Source organism: Mirounga leonina, unplaced genomic scaffold, assembly GCF_011800145.1.
Source record: "Mirounga leonina isolate KUSES-001 unplaced genomic scaffold, KU_Mleo_1.0 Mir_197, whole genome shotgun sequence".
Taxonomy (NCBI): Eukaryota; Metazoa; Chordata; class Mammalia; order Carnivora; family Phocidae; genus Mirounga; species Mirounga leonina.
The window spans coordinates 9339927-9362196 of NW_023270494.1; the positions used below are offsets into that span (position 1 = coordinate 9339927).

Genomic DNA, 22270 nt, shown 5'->3' on the forward strand with positions numbered 1-22270 from the left:
CTTATGTAAATAGCCCGTTTCCACAAAGTGCATAATTAGTTGAACGAATGAAAATGTTAATATAAATTTAAAAGCAGAGTCCTCATGGATAATTTTTAATTCCAATAATTCATTCCTGGATAATTAGGAATTCCTTCATAATTCTTAATTAAGGAACGGGTCATGTCCTCATACATAGTAGTCTTTTTTTTTTTTTTCTAAGATTTTATTTATTTGACAGAGAGAGACAACACAAGCAGGGGAAGTGGGAGAGGGAGAAGCAGGCCTCCCGTGGAGCAGAGAGCCCGATGCCGGGCTCGATCCCAGGACCCTGGGATCATGACCTGAGCGGAAGGCAGATGCTTAACGACTGAGCCACCCAGGTGCCCCCCATAGTAGTCTTCAAAATAAAAGTCATAGCAATGTTTGCAAAGGCAGGAAAAGTCCAGAAAAATAAGGTAAGAAATTGGGTGGTTTTTATGTACGGAAAGACGTATGATTCGGTGTATTTAGTTTAGAAAGCAGGAGACTGGGGAGCAGTAACTGATATTAATTTGAGAATGGTATATGAACAAGTAGAGATAAGAACTATTCTCTATCTTTGGACAGTTATTAGATGCACCCTCTTTGCACAGAGTAAGATTATGAGTTATTTATCTCCATAACCCTAGGGTCTAGCCCAGTGCAGTTCATCTCGAATAATTATTGGAGATTTGGACCAAAGTTAATGAATTAATTATTTAGTGGGCTTTATGATGACTTCAGGCACACTCTCAAAACTTGGGATTTGCCAACAGGCAGGAAGAAGCTCAGATAATCCATCCATATTTAATATTTCTATGCATTTTACACTTAATCCTAATAATTACCATTTATTGAATATTTTATTCTACATTCAGCTCATTATACATTTTATCCCACCAAATCCTTGTCAATTAAAGAAAAAAGATAAGACCAAAAAAAAAAAAAAGAGAGAGAGAGAGAGAAGAAATGCGTGCAGTCTCACATAGCAGCCATTTAAACCCAAGTCTGTCAACCTCCAAAGGCTGGACATTTTCCTTCATGTATCATCACGTCTATACCAGGGCTTCTAATTATTTGACTGAAGATGCCTAGACCTGTTCTGTATTCCACCAGGTTAATTTCAAATGGTCTCTGATAAGAAGCTTTGGTTTTGGTTATCTGCAGTAACCAGAATTTAGACTTTGCCAGTGTTCTCACTATTGTTACTGTTTTAACGTTCTATTCATAAATTACACAAATTTAATCTACATGTGACAAAAATGGCAGTACACAATGTACAATGAGTAAATAACAGTTTATCAACAGAGAAGAGTTCCTTATTCTTTCCCAGAACAGGAAGGAAGTTCCCCTCGATTCTGAGAATCCCAAATGTCAGTCCCACCTCAGACACAGAGCTATTCACGGATTGTACCCTATCTTGTGTCTAGGATCTTCCAAATTTTTTTCCAAAAGACATCTCCTCATTTTTGTCACACGTTCTGCCTACAACAAGCATACTCTTTTTGCAGTGATGTTTTACACCATGTTAATGTGAGCCCATTTGTGTCTGCTGCAATGAGAATAAATTCGGCTAAGCTGTGTCTCAGTTTTAGAAATTGGAGAGGGGGGGAACAGTAAGGGTAACTGGCTAGTCCTAATCCTTGGGGACTGTGCAATGGTGCTATTCCTACAGATCAGGTGAGGACCAGCCACAATAAAACTGATGACAGATACAGGTTTCTTTTCACGTATTGATGCCTTACAAAGCATTTTAGAGTTTACTGTGCCCATGGTGCTTAAAGAAGATAAAATAAAATAATACCAACATCTTAAAAAGAAGGTGAGCTGCTTGTGTGGTAAAATGGGTAAAATAGTTCTAGAGTACAATTTTGCAGTATTCATCAAAGGTCTTACAGATATTCACTTGATTCTCTAATCCACATTCTAGATTATATTTTTTCCCGAGAAAGTAACAGCAGTTCTGCATACGGGCATGTTCAGAAAAGCTACAAATCATGCTAAACAAAATTTTGAAATATCAAAAAAGTATAGCTGGTTAACTAAATTACATAATATTCATACTAAAATCCACGTTATAGAAAACTATCTTTTATAAAAAGATGCTTCTAACATAGAATTAATTTAAAAGATATTTAGAAACAGAACACAGAGTAAGATCCATATTCAAGCAACAGTGAGAATCACATTGACACTCGTTTGCATATGCATGTTTCCAACTCCTGTTAGCATTGACCTTTGAAAACAGTTTAGGCAGTTGTCCCTCAAATTCTATTTCAATCATGTAACTCCTCTTTAATCAGAAAAAAATTTGATAAATGCTCTAGTGGGAGTGCTAATAACATTTAGTGACTCTCTTTGTGGAAATGAGAATCAGGCCGGGCAGTAGAAAATCATAATGAAGAATGAGATGAGATATCTTAGATTTGGGGGCTTGTGTTTATGTCATCACAGATATCCGAGAATGTTCCAGAGTTTGGTGGCCATCAGAATAATAAACTACACCTTCACTACTTTGGTGCTCTGGCAGCCCTTATGATTTTATGACTTTATGACCTTATGACTTCTTTTTCTAGTAAATTCCCAACACTCAGGACTGTGCTCCTGGGGATTCTCCTATGGTCATCCCTTCCAAAGTCTACAGGCACCCGGATGTGGTTCGGGTCACCACCGGACTGCCTGTCCCTTGAAGACTGGATATACGCTGGCTGCTGACCCAACAGGGAGCCGTCCCTGCATTAGGAGCATCCAGTGAATATCATAAATCCTGCTTGTGAAATTATCTCACCTCCGAGAAGGCTTTTCGTCACCTGAGTAGTGTTGTGTCCCACTCATGAGGGCATCAGAGCCTTGTCACTACCATCCTATTTCAGTGGAGTATTACCACTTCACGTTCTCTGTTCTACAGCTGTAACGTGCAAAAATTATACGGCAGTTTCATGTCAACTGCAGTGATCAAAATATATGGGTGGAAAGCAGAGGATGGAGTCAGGAGAATAGTTTATTTATTTTTCTTTTTTTACCTATATTCATGTTCTACTTTTTTAAGTTCTCGGCTCTTGATGCAGCCAGAAAGCACAGTTTGTACGGTGACAGTAAAAGCCCAATAACATCCCTTTATGTTCATAGAAGTTGGTCCCTAGTGTTTTTAGGGGACCGAAAAACCCACAGCTATACCCAACAACAGCCCATAAAGCAGCTTGAGCAACAAAACGACTGCTGACTGATAGTTTTTCCCGTATTTACATGTCCTTGCAAGATACAGAAAGAAAAATAAATAGATAGATAAAAAAGTACCTCCTGCGCCACCACATTTAGCCATTCCTAACTGTGCCTTCAGGCTTTTCCTGCAATGAGAGAGTCCAGTAAATATAATAAATAAATAGCAGAAGGAACTGCCTTCCCCAGCTACCACTGCTACTCAGCTTACACCCTGCAGCAGAAGACTCAATTTCACTTTTATCATTATTTTAGCTGGCAATTGCTTAGACAATTATCCAGTTCTTCTTAAGAAGCTTAATTAAATTATTTATGAAGTTGACCTCCCACAACAGTGAACTCCTTAAAATTTCCTTATGTAAGAATAGAACACTATTTTATTTTGTAAAGGAGAGAGGTAAGTTAACTGTAGAATCACATGTAGTTAGCATTTTCAACTGCACTTGGGACACAAAGAGATTCTAATAAATAATACTGTTGTCCAAGTTGGTTTCTCTTGCCTTACAATGAAGAGGTCAACAATAATTCAGCTTTATTGATTGACTTGGTTATGCCAAAATCAAAGGGAGAAGTGAAGGAAGGTTGTTCTCATCCCATGTGGATGAAGTTCTTCCAGTTCCCTAATGGTTTAAAAAGAAAACGGGGCTTATTAGAAACCTGGGCCATCCCTAAAATACCATTATGGCAAGTGACATAGAGGAACCATTTTGAAATGTTGTTTTGTTGGTTTATTGCAGTAGTAATGACAGTAATTGAAAATGTTAGAGAAGATCTCTCATAGTCTGCTCTGTAGCAATTAGCTGAATTAGGGCACAGTTATTGGGCTTGTGCAGTCCCCATAAATATGCTTAAGACTGTAACCAACCATGTGCTCCTGTCAATCCATCTGTATTGGTTGTACTATGAGTATATGAAAACAGTATTTTCCAATGTATGCTCCGCTGTATTCTATTCAGTGGCTGTAGTTTTCCTCCTGTTATATATTCAGGCTATCAAAATTTGCAGGCAAATAGTGTGAGCATCCAGAATGATAGAAACCTAACACATCTGCAAATGATACTGGGGAAAAAATAGTGTTCACCTAAAACATTGGCTTTTGTAATAATGGGAACAAATCAAATGAAGCTATTTATCTACTCCAAGGCAATATTGAAAGGTTGCTTATTTCTTATCTTGTTTTCATTCTCCTTGGTACCATGCTTATGACCAGTTGAGGTCAACGAGGCTCCATCCATGAGATCTGTCGGCATTTGCTTTTAGAATGCAACATTTTAGTAAATGTTAAGAGAAGGTGGCCCGATCAGTGATTCTCAGTATGGCCCATGGCTGGTTTTGTTTGTTTATTTGGTTGGTTGCTTTCACATAGCTGGTTTTATAAGTAGCTGTTCCAGGTAGAATAAAGAGTTAAGTGTGCTAAATATGTAGAGGCATATTTAAAGATAATACCCATGGAATGTTTGTAATTATCTCTTTCATCCTTCTTCCTCATCCCTCTGTTATCTTCCTGAGAGTTCTATCTCAGGGCCCTCTCTGCAGATTAGGGAGCGTCAGGGAACCTCATGAGATACTCATACAAAGGCTCAGTTTTTCAATATATTGCTTTTGAGGCTTGAAGAAGTAGAGGAAACCCCATTGCAGGGTGTACCTACAGAATATATGTGCTGTAGTGCACCCACAATACATCATAAGAGAAGACTGCCTGTAAATGATTAAATGTGAAAATAAAAGTGTGCCTGTGTATTTGCAGTAGCTTCCTTCTTCCCTGGTCTCCCTGACTCCAGCTTCTTCCTGTTTCCAGCCTGTCCCACATTCTTCTGCCAGAATAAACTTCCTGGTGTAGTGGAGAACCCAACTTGAGCCTACACTATGTCTGGGCATGTTGTTTAAACTGATGGGCAGTTATGACAAGACATTTATCTGTAGGTGGGCTCGGGGAGCCTTTGGGAGAAACTCATCTTGCGGGAAATAAAGAATTAAAAAGTAAAGCTTGATCAAGTAATAAAACCTGAGTTGTCAGAGATGACAGATGATTCTGAGTTCAGCCAGGAGCCTGTGATTAGTCTACTGGATTTAGAATCTTCATCCAGAGGAACACTGTGGAGCGAAAGCTAGAAGGTCTGTTTTACTAAAAATTCTTTATACCCTAAGAGCAAAATAATCACTACTTGGTATCCTGTGAACTGTGGGTAACACAAAAGGCTAAAGGTTACTTGCTTTCATTTCTCTGCGGTCCCTGGTGGGCTTTTGGAACGAAAATGTGTTTCAGGGGCGCCTGGGTGGCTCAGTCCATTGAGCGTTGGACTCTTGATTTCAGCTCAGGTCATGATCTCAGGGTCGTGAGATCGAGTCCCACACGGCTCCGCACTCAGCACAGAGTCTGCTCGGGTTTCTCTTCCTCTGCCCCCCCCCCCCCCAGCGCTCTCTCCCTCTCCCTCTAAAATGAATAAATAAATCTTTTTAAAAAACGTGTTTCAATGTATGGGTGGTAACACCTGTAGAGCTGGCAAGCCCTGTAGGATAGCTTTCCTCTAATGAAGTGCTGTCAGGGGCACCTGGGTGGCTTAGCTGGCGAAGCGTCTGTCTGACCCTTGGTTTCAGCTCCGGTCATGGTCTCAGGGTTGTGAGACCAAACTCTGCGTTGAGCTCTGTGCTGGGCATGGAGCCTCCTTAAGATTCTCTCCCTCTCCCTCTGCCCATCCTACCTACTCCCCCCGCCCCAAAATAAAATAAAAATAAAGAAGTGCTGTCAGAGATAAGAAAGAGACTTTGGTGCCCTGGACTGGCACTTGGTAAGGCACAGGGAGACTCAGGGAAGCAGCCCTGGTCCCTCCTGGAAGGCCAGTGCTACACAAGGGACACCCCATGGTGACTGGCCATGTTTATTTATGACACGTGTGAGATGCTCCCTGAGACTCTCTGAAATATTTGAGGAAGCTTTATTTTTTTTTAAAAGATTTTACTTATTTATTTGAGAGAGAGAGAGACTGAGAGAACGAGTGGGGGAGGGTCAGAGGGAGAAGCAGGCTCCCTGCAGAGCAGGGAGCCCAACGTGGGGCTCAATCCCGGGACCCTGGGATCATGACCTGAGCCAAAGGCAGACACTTAACCAACTGAGCCACACAGGCTCCCTTGAGGAAGCTTTAGATGGAGCTGAAGCATTGAATGAGTGTGTGTAGGAAAAGAGATATAGGAATTTGCCCTTGAGAAATTACAAAATATTTAAGTCCTATGGAAAATTCAGAAAACACTGACATCCAAGTCCCTAGAGCCCACATAAAAGAGTTGTGACTATCTTGCCATATTTGCTTGAAATGCCAATTTTATGCTTTTTCTATTAAAAAAATGAAACATTATAGATATATCCATGTTCCCTTCTACTTTCTCACACGTACTTACCATCAGGGAGCTGAGACGTGGGAATCCATAAAAAAATTCTTCATGTTTCCTTTTCACTTTTGAATGTTAATACTAGTAGACTGTACACAACTTTTTAAACTTTTTACACTTATTTTAAAGAATACTTGATCTACTTCTTCTGTTTAAAATATTGTATAGTCTGCCATCATTTGAATGAGCTGTGATTGATTTACGCACTTGAGGCACTGACATGTGTGCTGTTGTTGATTTGGGCAAAGTTTTATACACATGCTTGTGGTATACTTCTCATGCCCTCAATATTCCAGAAACTCCTACAATTATTTATGGGATAAAGCCCAAACCCATCCACGTGGCATTTGGGTTCGGCCATTAAGGACACGCTCAGACTTACCCATTGCTCCTCTCCTCCTAGGGACCATGGCCGTGTCACTCCAATGGCCATCCCATGAACTTTTCTCCTGCCCTCTCCCTAAAATCCTTCTTTCTGCCTAAGTACTTACTCTACTCTCCACCCCAGGCCAACGCCACTCTCCTTTTGCAGAATCACGATTCCAGTATTTGAAGTCCAGACTGTTTCATCCTTTTTCCCCCCAATTCCCAGCTGCATTTCACCTCCCCCCGCCCACCAATTCTGCATCTTCCTGTTTCATCTCTATTACGGAATTGGTTACACCTCTCCTTCAGTTAGGACACGTGTGTGCCTTCCCCGACTTTCACCTCTGGATCATCCTTAGCTCCTACCGTAAAGTAAAAGTTAAATGAATAAATAGGTGAACAAAGTAAAAAATAAATAAAGGCTCAATTAAATGGAAAGCAGAAGGTATTGCTAAGCCGAGAGTAGTCTTAGTGTTCCTTGAAACCCAGAAGCCGGCCATGACTGCATACCTCCTGGCATCAGCTGTCCTCTCTAAAATGCAATTGTGAGAAAATGCAATTGTGAGAAATGACCAGCGAGCGGGCGGATGAAACCTGGCCCTGCCCAAACCACCAGGGGACATACACTGTTGACAGTAGGGACCAGGAGTAAGAGAAAACTCCCTTCTCTGTTCCTCAGCTCGGGCCGTGCGTGTGCGCATGTGTGCGTGCGTGTGAGCGAGCACGCATGCGCATTCCTCCATCAGCGGGATTGATTCACAGGTTGTTCCAGGCAGAGCCGCGTGAGGCCGAGTCAAGCCTCCTTGGGGGGAGGGAAGTCCCGGATGGAGCCACGTGCAGACGCAGGCACTCCTCCCCGGCTCTGCTCCAGGTCACGGGGATCCCTGGTAAGAGCCAGAGCCTGCTGCACCGTTAGAGAGAAAATCACTCGGCTCCCCCAGTCTTTTGCGTCCAATTTATGTCCAATTTGCAGACTTTCAACATTGCAACCTCACAGTTCATAAAATCAAACTCAGCCTGGGTAAGTCTCCAGGTAATGGATTTAGGATCACGGGAGGTGTTACCTGCAGTCCATGATGGGTAACTTTCTTGTTAACTAAAGTCCCTTTAGCTAAATGAGTTCCAGGTTTAAGTCTCCCTTTCTTTTTTTTGGCAGGGATTTGGGCGGTGGGGGGAGGGTAGGCGTAGAACTTTATTAGGCTGCGCGTGGAGAGCTTTTCATTGCAAAAGGCAACAGAAAAAAAAAAAAAAATTGGGATAAGCCAGTCTTTGTATAAACGGAAGGTGGTGAAAGGAAGGCTGTGTATGGGGGCTAAGGGATCAACCCTCCGGCTCCACTCGGCTACGTAGGGACGCGGGGAGACGGCCTGGTGCTCCAGGCGGAGCCGGGCCGTTTCCGCAGGTAACTGTGGCTCTGCGGGGAAGGCCCAGGGAGGCCGAAACCGCAGCGGAGGGGCCTGGGGGAGGGGCCTGCGGGAGGGGCCGGGGGGGCGGGGCCTGCGGGAGGGGCCGGGGGGCGGGGCCTGCGGGAGGGGCCGGGGGGCGGGGCAGACACTCCGCGTCTCTCATCCCCCCCCCCCTCCCCGGCGCCCTCGCGCTTGGGGCGAACGCACCTCCATCCGCTTGCCCTGGGGGGCGGGGGGGCTCTCATCAGTAGTCCGTCGTCGAGAGCAGGTCAATTCAATATTCTAGGTGTGTGTCTAAGCATGTGTGTGAATATGCATACCGCACGGGAGCCTGTGTGTGTGCTCACACCAACAATTGCGGATCTATTCCAGAAACCCACAGGGAACGATCCCTCCTAAGATCAGTGGCCCTTTAAACGTCAGGCTCAGAAGTCAGGTTAATTGCATGTCTTATGTTTTTCAAACAAGTCATGTTTGAGTCACTCCACTTAAAAAGCTAATAAAATGCTATTTAATTTGGGCCTTCTGTTACTCCTTAACCCAAGACTAGCTACTTCTATATTTTATTTCTTTGAAAAGTCGTTTCCCTTATAAAAATCGCATGGCTGTGTGTGTTTCATTGCTCACCTGGATGCACACGTCTCTTAAACCCTTCACCTTGCCTTCCTGCTCCCTGGACCTCCTCGTTCTCCCCTCTGTCTTCGTGCTTTTTGCCAAAACTATCGTTCTGTCTTTTCCGATCTCTCAGAGTATCATGATCTTTTCCAAAAAGAGCTCTGACTGCTGTATCTGAGAGAGAAAGAATGAGTATTTGACTTAATTTAGTGGTCAGATAATCTACTTATACTAAAACAAGGGCAGTTCCTATTCTTAGAACTTTCAGTTGAAGAGGTAAGTCCTTTTATTACTTTTTTGTTGTACCTACTGGAAATTGTCCTATTGTTTCACACATTGTAGACATCTGGGCCAGTGTTGACATTTTATATATTATTGCAAGATTAATAAATAATAGACTGGCTATTATGGTATTGTTTTCCTTTACCAGCAGACTCTTTGGTATATATTTATAGACATCATTTATGTCTATAGGAGGTATGTAGTGCTGTGTTTCCATTTTCTCCATTTACATATCTGTAAGATGGAATTTGGGGTTTTGTTTTTGTCTTAATCGGGTTAGTGGATTGTCATAAATATTGGAATAATACAGACACACGTCCTAATCCTATCACTAAATAGGTGCTTACAATGTAGTGGGCATTTTTTTTTTTTAAGTGGGGAGAGGTTACCATGATATCATTCTTGCCCTGTGTCTCTCAACAAAGTTTAATGAGAGAAAAACAACTATTTTTTTTTTCTTTCTTTCAAAAACCCTACATAAACTCATTTAACCTTCTCGATGTTGTAGAAACACTTTATAAGAACGGTATGAGAAAGAGCTTCAAGGAAATATGCTAGAATGCGGAGCAAATGAGTAACACAGATTCTGGTGTCTGAATCTAATGAATGGACACAAATTAATCACCTGGGGAAACCATTCACTAGAACAACCATGGAGTGACTTTGATGACTTGTTGGAATCTTCTCTTGCTCATGTTATTTCTTTCATCTGGTTTGCCTCTGAGGGTCACTCTGCTCCTTCTTTACACATGGGTACTGTTCTTTGCTCTCCCTGGCTCATAGGAGGGAAAGTGGAGACTGAGACTCAGTCTGTTGGCTCAGTGCCTTGGGTCTTGTGAATAACCAAGTTTCATTGGGAAGGAGCTACCACCGTGCAGGGCCTTGATTTTGATATTGCAGTCTATCAATTTGAAGGGAAAAGAAGGTTAAGGACTTACTGGAAAATTTAAATTACCTCTTAGTCATGTGCCCGTTGGAAATTAAACTGCTCTCTCAGAACTTGGACTCCAGACTTGTCCTTTGGTTTGTGTGAGGCATCTGGAGGGGAGCTGTGAGCCAAATGTGGTGTCCTGGGTGGGAAAGGTGGTTAACCTGATCCCAAACACCTTTCCCTGCCATATGCCCCTGAGTGTCTTAGAGTTTGCCTTTCCAAGCCAAGCACCAGAAAATGTCTACAGGATGAGGTTGGGACAATTACATGGTGGTGGTGGTATCTTATTTTTTAAGAAAAGATGGGGGAACCCTTAGGTGTTCAGGGTTTGGCAAACAGAAATAGCAAAAGATTTTGGATTTAGAAATGGGGGGAGAAACTCTCTCCCTAGGACATTTGTCTTTTATTTCTGTTAGCAACTCATAAAATATGAGTTAAAAATTGTATTGCTTTTAATTCATAAAAGTTCTATTTGTGCAGAAAATTGTTACTAAAACAAATATTAGATAGAAGCAAGAAATCAATAGCGGAATTAATATGATTGTCTTAAAAAAAGCAAGCAAACTGACAAAAATAATTATAAGTAACAAGTGTAAATTGTTGGTGGCTTGCTATAAAAACAATATAGAGTGATTAATTGCTTTCTTAAACATCAAGATTAGCCTTGAACTAAATTTGGAATTAATCCTGTACTAGCTGGGAGAAAATACTCAACTTTTCTATGTCTATTTCTTTATCTGTAAAAAAGAACTAATAGTTCTCATCTCAAACAACTGTTATAAGAATAACTGAGATAGCATATATAAAGCATTCAGCATAGTTGAATAAACGTAACATTTTAGTTGTAATTAGTTGGAAAATGACATTAATATTATCTCATCTAAAATTGTCATTAAAATATACAAAAAAGTTCTTAGAAAAAATTACAGAAAAAATGTAGGACCTATAAGAGTGAAAATATTAGATTTTACTATGAAATATAAGGTTTCCTTTCAGTAATGAAATAATATGCTATCTTTATAGATTAGGAGATTCAATATTATAGTGATGTCAGAATATATATAATCCATTGGGAATGTTTAGGGTGTACTATGTGTCAGCAACTGTATAATTATTAATATGTGTGTGTATACCCCAATTATTATTCATATCAACTCAGTGAAGAAGGAATTATTTTGTTCAACTCATAAAAGAGGATACTGGGGCATAAAGAAGAAAAAATACACGAGTCCATACGGCTGGTAGTTGAAGGAATGTGAAGTTGGATAGAAGTAAATTTTATTTCTAATTTGAAAAATGAATAGGACTTTGCAGTTGCTTAAATGGTTCAAAATTAATCTGGAAAAGATAAGTCCACTAGAGCAACCAAGGGTAATTTTCAAACAAAGAATAGCATATGTACAATTATCTTAACAGGAATTAAAATATCTTATAAAGCCACGAAAGGACAGATTCATGGTATAGAATCGAGTCAAGAAAAAGAATCAAGAATAAAGGATATTTATCTCAGCTTGAGTCTGCTTTAAAATCAGTCTAAGAGAAACATTTGCATCCAGATAGCGTAGGGATAGGCGCTGGGAACTTGGAAGACTGGAACAAGGAAAGAGGCTAAGCCAATGTAAGGGATGCATTATTTGGCTAGTAAGTGGGCAACTGGGACTTGGGCACACTGGGTCATTCTGAGGAGCTCTGTACAATACATTTTCGTCACTGAAGATGACAGAAGAGCAGTGTATCCATCCGGTCTCCTGTCCCACACACTGGTCAGAGGTTGTCCTTGGTCAAGAGTACTATTCGCTTGTACTTCCGGATTGGTGTATGTGTCATAGTGGTGGAGTGGTTTCACCAAGCATCCTCTGCCACTGCGGCGGAGGAAGTCCCTTGCGCTGGAAAGGAGAGATTTCCGTTTTCAGAGGAGGCAAGTTGCCCTCAGATCTGAGTCCACTCCAGCAGTGGCCGGAGTATGAAATGGTCTGAAAAGATGGGTGAAGTCAGAGAGGGATTAGATGCAGGCAAACAGTTTCTAGTAAAAGTGGCATTTCATAAGCACTGCGGAAATAGCATTTTATTTGATTATAGAGTTAGGGAAAACTGGTTAAAATATGAATAAAACTTACATAAAGTTAAGTTCCAGGTGAAATAATGATTTAAATGGTAGAAAACAAAAATACTAAAGGATTAGAAGAAAATACAGGTGCGTAGTTTTTTTTGTTTAAACGTTTGATTGGTTGGTTGCTTGTTTTTGTTTTTTAACAATCTTAGGGATGGAAAAGACTGTTATCATAATATTTAAGACTAAAAACCACATAGGAAAATACTACAACTAATTTTTAAAAGTTTTTTAAAAGTTAAACCAAAATAGTTTTTGCTCTTCAAAAGTTGCTTTCTTTCTCCAACTAAACAGTTTTATTAAATTAAATAAATATATCTGAAGTTTGACTAGTTAGTTGCCAAGTACTCATTATCCACTCTCTGCCCTAATATACTGTATTTACAGTACAGCACTTAGTGACTTAAGACCCTATGATCAAAGAGAGATCTAGGCCACCCTTAAATGTATATCTAAAATCTAGATGAATTTTTTTAAAGATCAAAGTCAGATTTATACTCAGAATCTATTAGGGGTGTGGATCTATAAATGGAATATCAGAGCAATTTAAGAGTAAAGTATTCCCCTCTTAATTTCACTGCTATTTGAATTTTTTTTAAAGATCTTATTTATTTGAGAGAGAGCGAGTGAGAGAAGGAGAGAGAGAGAACATGAGCAGGAGGAGGGGCAAAAGGAGAAGCAGGCTCCCCACTGAGCAGAGAGCCCAAGGAGGGGCTGGATCCCAAGACCCCAGGATCATGACCTGAGCCGAAGGCAGACATTTAACCAACTGAGCCACCCAGGCACCCCCAGTTTTTTTTTTTTAATATAGTCATTTGAGACACATCTTTCTTTGTTACAGTTGGAGAAACTATGATTTAGTGGTGATGCCCACATTTGCAAAAATAAATAAAATAATGCAGAGAATTTAGGTATTTCATCAAATACTTATTGTAACCACCACCCTCTTGCATCCGTGCCTAATCATGTATCATCAGAGAAGAAGACTTTTGGTCTAAATTATAAACATATTTGATTATGTCTATACTTAGTTTTTATATTTTGATACAATTTATATATTCAGAAGGTGGCTTGCTTAATGCAGGGTAGCATAGGTGAGTTATTAGGCACTTCCATGAATGAACCATTTTCAGTATCTCTCATACTCTCAACCGAACAATGAATCTGAATTTTTTTTCTAATTCAGATTCAAATAATTTTTTCAACTTGTCTCTATTACAGTCTCATTTTTACAATTAATGGAAAATGGAAAAAATCCTCTCCGAGATGCTTTAAGTTGCAGAATAAGATCTAAGCAAGCAAAACAACTTTAAAAACTGTGTCATTTGTCAGAAGAATGCTAGATAGAAGAGAAATGGTCCTCTCCATGGAAGCCAAGACTGAGGAATACCTCCAAATAATATATACATGGTAGCCTGTTCCTTTCCTTAGTGTCTTTTTTCATTCATCTAGTTTTTGTGACCATGTTTTTCTGAAATGAATTTCATACTGAATGGGACCAAATGTTTCCATTTGTGTTTTGTCACTGACTTGCTTTTGATCTACTTTGAGGACTAGCAAACACATTTGATGAATTCCAAAACAACTGGGAAATTAGGTGAGGAAAAACACTGGCCACAAATTGATTATCGAGTGCAGCATAAACCCAGAGAAACTCACTTTTTGCATTTTCCAGGTTTTGGACATTAGGGAAACACAGTATTGGACAGAATTTGTGATGCTTTTCTCCATGGACCATGAAGGGGAATATCTTTGGGAAATTATCAACAGCTAGAATTTGTGCTGGCTTATGCTACTTTTTCCTTTCAGCTTGTCATGTTCTTTATAATTTTTTTTTAGCTTAATAATATGCAAAGCCTTGAATGTGCAATGCTCTCATACTTTCCACTGAGCTTCAAAGAAAGAAAGCAGAATGAAGCTTGTTGTAAACTTTTATTTCCATCTTCTGCTTTATGTAACCTTATTTTAGTAGCTCCAGTAAAATGTAACCACATTAACCAACACTTAATTTGGACTCCATGACGAAAGAAAGCCAAAAATAGCTCAGAAACAAACAAATTTGGAAAGTGTATGTCTGCCCCTACATCAGATGCTATCAAGTCACAATTTTTTTTTTTTTTTTAAGCAGGAAAAAGAGCAAAGAAAAGATGATAGAAACTCATTGATAGAAGTATTTGGGCAACTGATTATTCTTTTTTCCTCTCTGCTGTGATAGTCATTATGTAAAATTATGAAATAAAAGGAAATGTGATTCTTTGTCTAATTCCAATTAGCTACATAATTACTAGTCAATTCTTTTTTCATGTGAAGTTAATTATATGTTCAACTTATTAAAAGTCATGGGTTTTTACATAAATTAATGGAATTATAATAGTATACTCTGTATATTGTCTGAACGTATTACGAGAGTTTGATAATAAAGGTGACGGTGGGTTAAATTCGATGTTCTTTAAACTATAATCAACACCTGTGTTTTCTTTGTACCCAACTATCAATCCACGACTGAATTGATTGTGAGCCACTGCAAAATACCTTATATTTGTTTAATGTTTTACAGCATATCAAATAACCTTATATCAGTTGTTTTATCTGATCCTAACAGTTGTCCATGGCATGTGATGTTTCAAAGCGTGTTAGCCAGAGAGCAGTGGCTTGATTGTAGATCTGTGACTCCAGATCCAGAGCATTTCTAGAATATCCAAATATTGTAGATGTTTACACTATATAAAATATGCATTGTTGTCTATTACCTATTTAAATGTGTATAGTTGATAACTATATTTACTTAAACTAACATCCTGGAATTTTAGCAAATTAATGAAGAACTAACATGCATCCAGGACCTAGTTACACTAGGATGCGCATTTCTGCTCTAATAATGTATTGTTATGCATAGTTTTTAGTAGGACAGATTTACTAAAAACTCAGTGGCTTCGAATAATACCCATTTTATTTATTTGACATGATTCTGCCATCTGGTCAGTGCTTTGCGAGCAGAGCTCATGTGCTTCAGTAGCGTAGGTGCAGGTGGGGGTTGGGGGTGGTTCAGGGCCATACTCCCAAGCAGGCTAACTCCCATGGCTGGAAGGTTGATGATGATTGTTTGCTGGAAGGCAGATGTATGGGTTGGCCACTAGCCTTGCTTCACACTTCTGCCTGGATTTCATGAGTCTCTCCCCCCAAGCCTCTCCGTGTGGTTAGCTTGGGTTTCCTTATAGGACTGGGTTCTCAGGGTAGTTAACTTCCAAAAGCTTCCTAAGGCTTAGGCTCAGAACTGGCCCAGTGTTACTTCTGCCACCTCCTCCTGGTTAATATGATTCCCTGGGCCAGCCCAGATTCAAGGGGAGAGGCTAACACGAGGGTGAGCATGTCAGGAAGTGTGTTTCACTGGAAGCCATCGATGTATCGTATAGAAACCTGTACATAAACGATCATAGCTTTATTCATAGCAGCCTTACTCTGGAAACTACCCCCAGATGTCCTTCAGGGGATGAGTGGCTAAACAAACTGTGGTAAACCCATACTACTGAATCCTACTGAGCAATAAAAAGGAGTAAGTGCAAGAACTTTTATTAACCTTAACGAAATAATTCTGAGCAAAAAAACAAAACCAAACACTGATCTTAGGATACATGCCACATGATTCCATGTATACAACGTTTGTGAAATAACATGTTATGGAGATGAAGACTGGATTAGTTGTTATGTGGGGTTAGGGATGGGGAGGGTAGGTGTGGCTATAAGTGGGTCATCACACAGAGCTTTGCAGTGATGCTATAACTGAGTTACCTCCATTGTGGTGGTAGCTAGAGAGATGACACGTGATAAACTTACACAGAGTTACACATACATACACGTGAGTGGGTAAGTCTGAAATATGTTCCGTGGATTGTAGCAATGTCAGTTTCTCAGTTGTGATACTGAATTCTGTAACACAAGAGATAGACGTTGGTGGAGCTGGGTGGAAGGCACAGAAGAACTTCCCGTACATTTCTCTGTGGCTTCCTGTAAAGCTTTAATTATTTTAAAATTAAAAGCAAAGAGGAAGAAGAAGATGACCCTTGGGTTTGGAAAGCGGTCAGGGGGCATTTATGCAGTCAAAGGTCTTTGGCTCAACCCTTGGCCCATGTTTTATAAGGTGCCTAGGATTTTGTTCTTATTCAGGTATGGTGAGGCCAACAGATCAGGAGACCATTATCACTGAAAAGATAGTTTGTTACTCACACTTCCCCAGAGGAGGGAACAGGCACTATGCTACATAGACTGTCGGGGAGCAAGAATTTTCTGTCCCTTCAAGGTCCTTCTAGCCAGACCGAGAATGCCAACTAACCTGAGACAGATTAACAGAAGAAAATCAAATTCAATAGCATACAGAGAATCCACACAGACATGGGGATTCCAAAGACAGTCTGACAGGATGAGGGACGTATGTCATCCTGAACTAAGGAGGAGGGGGTAGGGGTCTGGGACTTCCAAAGGAAGGAATGCAATTTACAGGTAGATGAAAAAGAGTAATGTTTGGTACACAAGTGTCTGCTGGGCCACTTGGAAACAATTGGACAAAGAGAGAACTCTGATCAAACAGGCCTTTCTAGCTTCCTCCCTATCTGCCCTATCTAGCTCACATCCTAATGTAGTTGTCTATGGTGATAACCTCTGTTCCTGGAGCCCGTCTTCTATGTAAATTCTTTTAGGCAGTTGAGGGGCAAGTTAAGTGCTTTTCCTGTCTGCTGGGTTTTGATTGCTTTTTAATGACAAAGTGGCCCATTTGGGGGCAATCTGCCCCCTAGGCTCCTACAGGTCCACAGGGACAAGCACCAAGGTCAGTCGGGAGGCAGATCGGGTGTAGGGAAAGCAGGAACCAGAGCCTTGATTGTGGTTTTAGCCGGAAGGAAGGGGTGAGGCAGGGTAAGCAGCTGAACAGGTTTAGGATTGGATAGTTTGAAAACTTTTGGCAAGAGGTGGTCCCAAATTGTTCCAAACCTGGCCCTGGGGTGATTGAAAGCAGAAAGAACAATAGCTTGGTAAGTGAGAATTTGATAAAGAAGGTGATTGAACTCTGAACTGGTTGGTTTGCATATCAAAGGTGTGCTCACAGGCAAATTGATGGCTAGCTCTAGGAATTAGCTAACCCAGCAGGTTGTCTCTTTCCTCCTGGGGTTCTGAGTTTCCAAGACGGGAAAGCATCATAAAACAGAGAAAATAAAAAACATGATTAGTAGAGTATACTACTTCTTAGCAGTTGTAATAGCAGAGTGTTATTTGACCGTTTGAGCCTCAGTTTCTCCCTCTTTATAATTTGGATAATAATAATGCCAAGCTCCTAAAGTTACCATGAGAACAGACAATAGTCCACAAAGCACTTGACAACAGTGCCTGGCATCTATGAGCACTCCATGAAATATGCTAATAATATGCAGGCTTGGACTCTTGACAAAGCACTATCTGGTACAATGGTGGGTGGATTTGGAGGTTTCAATAAATCTTCACTCAAATAATAAATTATGTAATGACCAATATCATATATAGAATTCCGTTCTCCTGAAGCAAAATTCTTCTATCCTGTTTCCATTTTACTGTTACTTATACTAAATTCCAAGAGAAACTCCAGAGGGGAATAAATTTTGGTAGCAAAGAAAATCTTAGCACAATTGTGGGCTATAACATGTATGTAAGACAATTATTCCACAGTTGGAAACTGATCTGGAAATTACCTGCATGAAGCACAATAAAAATGGGTATTCTGACTTTGAACACCAACGCCCTTTGGTTTCTTCTGTGGCAAGCACTAGCTCTGATCCATTCTGTATTTCTAAGAAATGGTTGACTTTCAAGGGCAATATACTCAGGTCGCACACAAAAACCCAGTTATATTCAAAGGTTTAGCTCATTTTCTTTGCATGAAAATAAATCATGTTTTGTCGGCTAGAGAAGGTTAAAAGTCAATTGGTAAATGGATGGCTTCACCACTGATCTGTGGAACTTCACGGGGGCATCCAGCTAACTATGGCACCCCTCACCACTTCATAAATTAAAAACAATCCATAAATAACTTACCCCAAATTAGATGGGAGAATGACATTTCAGGAGGCGTGGGGATGGGAAAGACTGGGCATTTCCCTAAAAAAAATGAAAGTGGCCCCTTGAAAGATCTCAGAAGCATTGCTTAATTTCAGTCAATGTGACAAGCTGAGCACAGGCCTGATAAAACCCCAAAACTATATAAATTGTCTAAGAAAATTAAGATACAAGTGATCCACTTACATAAGAGTCTGAAGTCAGGTATCTTTACAACTGCACTATATTTTCTGCAATATGATATGCAATTAATTCTTCCTTAAATAAACAAACTGATTAAAATTTCATTATGCTGACATCTCACAATAAACCTGGATCCAGGGAACCCCTTTCTTTTTGCTTATGTAAGCCTTTATAATTAATTCTGGATTTATGTCATTTGCTGGTCAATGTTCCAGTCACCTTACTAACTAAGCAATTCCAAAGCTGTCGGAGCTCACAGGAGCCACTGAACCAGTGGGTGATAGCCCCCAGTTTTAATCTGATCCTTATTTGGTGAAGTTTTATTTTCCCGTGCTGTGGCATTTTCTTTTAGCCAAGCAATTAAACTGTAATGTCTTCACTTTTTGCCCCATGGTAATTCAAAGATTGAATTGTAGCCGGACAGATGTGGCAGCATAATTTGTCTAATTCGCAGCCTACTAACACTTTTCACCTTTTAATTATCTTTTTTCCATTTCAGCCCCCAGAACTATTTGGTCCTAATTGATAAATTTAAACTCTTAGTTTATACAAAGATCCTAAGAATTTTCCACATCATCTGGCGATGCTCATTTGTGGTTGTGACTTCTCCTCTCTGAGCAGATGTTGACTGGGCTCCAGGAAGGCATGTCAGTGCCACACATGGAAGGGGCTAGTGGAGCATCTCTGAGAAAGCAGGAGACTCTTGAGGACCTGGTACAGTTTCCCACCAAGCTGGTAGTATGCAAAGGGCAGTCAAAGTCAAAGCCTCACTCTGCACCTGACACTTGGCTGTGAGCTGGTGTTCCCTTTCACATTTGAGCATGTAGAATTTTCACCAGCTCTTAAATTTGTTCATATACATAAATGGTTTAAGAGTGGCCTTTTGAGGGTAGATCTTAAATGGTATCATCTCAGAAAAGAAGGGTAATGATGGGAGTGTTTGCTAACAACAGGGTTATCATAACTTTTTTTTTTTTTTAAGATTTTTATTTATTTGACAGAGAGAGAGAGAACACAAGCAGGGGGAGCCACAGAGGGAGAGGGAGAAGCAGGCTCCCTGATAGGCAGGGAGCCTGATGCGGGACTGGATCCCAGGACCCTGGGATCATGACTTGAGCCAAAGGCAGGTGCTTAACTGACTGAGCCACCCAGGCGTCCCAGGGTTATCATAATCTTGCAACATATACATGTATCAGATCAACGCCTTGTACACCTTCAACTTACACAATGTTACATGTCAGTTGTATTTCTCAGTGAAGCTGGAAAAAAACAAGAGTGGCTTTTCAGTAGAAACAAAACAAAATCAAATAAATCCTAAGCATGTAATTGGTACTTTTATCTCAAACACGTAGGGCGTGATTATGAAGTCTTATGTCATGAAGATTTTTTTTATGATCCATTCTGTATTTCTTCGTCCCTTGTCAGCACAAGTTACATCCTGCTTTGAGGCGCAAAGTCTTCCAGGATTCCTAGGTCTCCGAGATACTCCTTCTCTCTGAACAATTTCATTGCCTCTGACATTGACGTTCCATTTTCTAGTTAGATTTTTTTTTTTTTTTTTGAGTATGACTATTCATTCCACAAGCATATCGCTTAATCCTAAAACAAGTTAGAAGGGCTTCCAGGGTGAGACCCAGACATTTTCTGTTTTTTTTTTTTTTCTTTAGTCTTTCAATGTACATAAATTATATAGTCTAGGAATTCATGATACAGCCAGAGGGAACCATGTTCTATTCATTATTTATTCTTATCTCACTTTGTTCTAAAAAGGTTTCAGGGTGGTGTCCAAGGCAGTGTATTTGAACCTGAATAATAAATTATTTTGTAATAAATGGCCTTGCACTGTACACTTACATGATGGTTTTATATCATTTTCATTCTGTTTAACCTCATGTCAGTTCTGTGCACTAAGAGGCTCTCTGTCGGTGCTCTGCAGGTTACAGAAAACCAGATCATGCTTGAAGCCGTGAGTTTCCTCTCCTGTGTTGCCTCCCCAGGATGCCTCTCCTCACTGAGGAAGAGTATTTTTCTTTTTCCCTGCACCAGTGCATTAATGACTCATCTTTGAGACAGTTTAATAGATACACTGAAACTGATTATTTGGGAAAGCAAACAGATTGAGATTGGTGTCATGGTCACGGAAAGGTAGGCAGGTAACGTGTCTTATCAAACGCTAACCCAAAAAATTCCCAATGAATTCCATTTTGATTTCCATATGGATTGAGGGGAGATGATATTTTTAATGGGGAAAACAAATAGAAAATCAACTCTACACGGATTGTTCAGCTGGTTTAAGTATGAACTGATGCTCCTCTGTTCTCACGGACTATACTTGGGATTATAGAGCAGGTTGATGACCACCAAGAACTTCCGAGCCCCCAGAAAGAGCCATAATGCATAGGTCTACCCAACATGGGGACTTAGAAAGGATTTATTAAGTAGCTTAGCTTTGTTTGCATTGATAAATGAGCCTTTCTAAAAAAAGATTTTCTTTTTTTTTAAACTCGGATTCTAAGTGAGCCAGCTGCAGATGCTGTTGTCATTATGAGAAACCGTCCATCTAGCTTTCTTTCAAAATCTCCCAAGCCCTATCCAGGTGTTGAGATTTAAGGATGTGCCATTTCTTCCATCAGCTGCACAGGATGGACTCACCCACACTGTCAGCACCTCGTGCACAAGAGAAGGCTCTCTTTGTATACTTCCTCAAGGCACCTCAGTGTAGCTGTCTCATTCTGTTTCAAATTAACATCAGTGGTCATTTCCGCTGGCGATGCTGTGTAAAAGGAACTCTATATCCTTCAACTGTTCTCCGTTTGCAGGGCACCATGGGAGGCTGTTAAGATATGCAAATTGTGTTGTCTCAATGTACGCTCCTGGGTAATTTTTTCCCTCTTCCTTTTAGGAAATCTAAAAGAACGTGTTAGAGTTTGGCTCCTAATACTGGAGGAAATAGAACAGTGAGTGTGGGTTCTCCCTATGAATCTTCTCTTGAGGATAGATTTTCTAATAAGGTTGAATGCCACACTTTGGGGCATATGGCATGGACCAGTGAAATTGCCTGGTAAAATCACTAAAGCAATCTTTAAATACACTGAGACACGGTCACTATCATATGAATGTTTGCTGATTACTTTTCTAGATATAAAATTTCGCCAGAGAATGAATTCTGCAGATACGATCTGTAAGTAGTTTTAAGTCACATGGTGAATAATCGAATTTTATCTCTGTGACCTAATAGTTAAGAATATAGGAGGGACGAGACTGCCCAAGTTCAAATGCTCACTTCCATTGACTATGTGATGTGCGTTGCTTAAAATCTCTACATTTTGGCATCCTCATTTTTAAAATCAAGATTATAAATCCTAGCTCATGGTCTATCGCCAGATAATGTTCCTGTCAAGCGGTCATCATTCATTCTAGGAAAGCTAATATTGTTATTGTTATTTAATTGCTTTGGGGAAAATAAGTAGTTGATTGAATATTGCTTATCCCGGGCATTATTTGAGAATTCTTAATGACCCATTTCTGCATCAGGGATCTGATCAATTGCAGCTGAATTCACCCCATCCACCTGTTATATATAATCGATAGATAATTTAATAATAACTTTCTTATAGTAATTAAGCCAGCACAATAATACTGTTTTTGCCATAGTGGAAATAGAAAAACAGAAGTGATACAGACTCTAGCAAA

At 40.1% G+C, this 22270-nt stretch overlaps 1 long non-coding RNA gene across 3 annotated transcripts in view; it reads left to right on the forward strand.

Moving 5' to 3' along the window:
* The first annotated feature begins 7567 nt into the window (after positions 1-7567).
* The window catches only part of LOC118024323, a 90223-nt gene continuing 75520 nt past the window's right edge, over positions 7568-22270 (forward strand). For all 3 annotated transcript variants that reach the window (XR_004683077.1, XR_004683076.1, XR_004683078.1), the window contains exon 1: positions 7568-7993. This is a non-coding gene — a long non-coding RNA (uncharacterized LOC118024323). The remainder of the gene's footprint in view (positions 7994-22270) is intronic.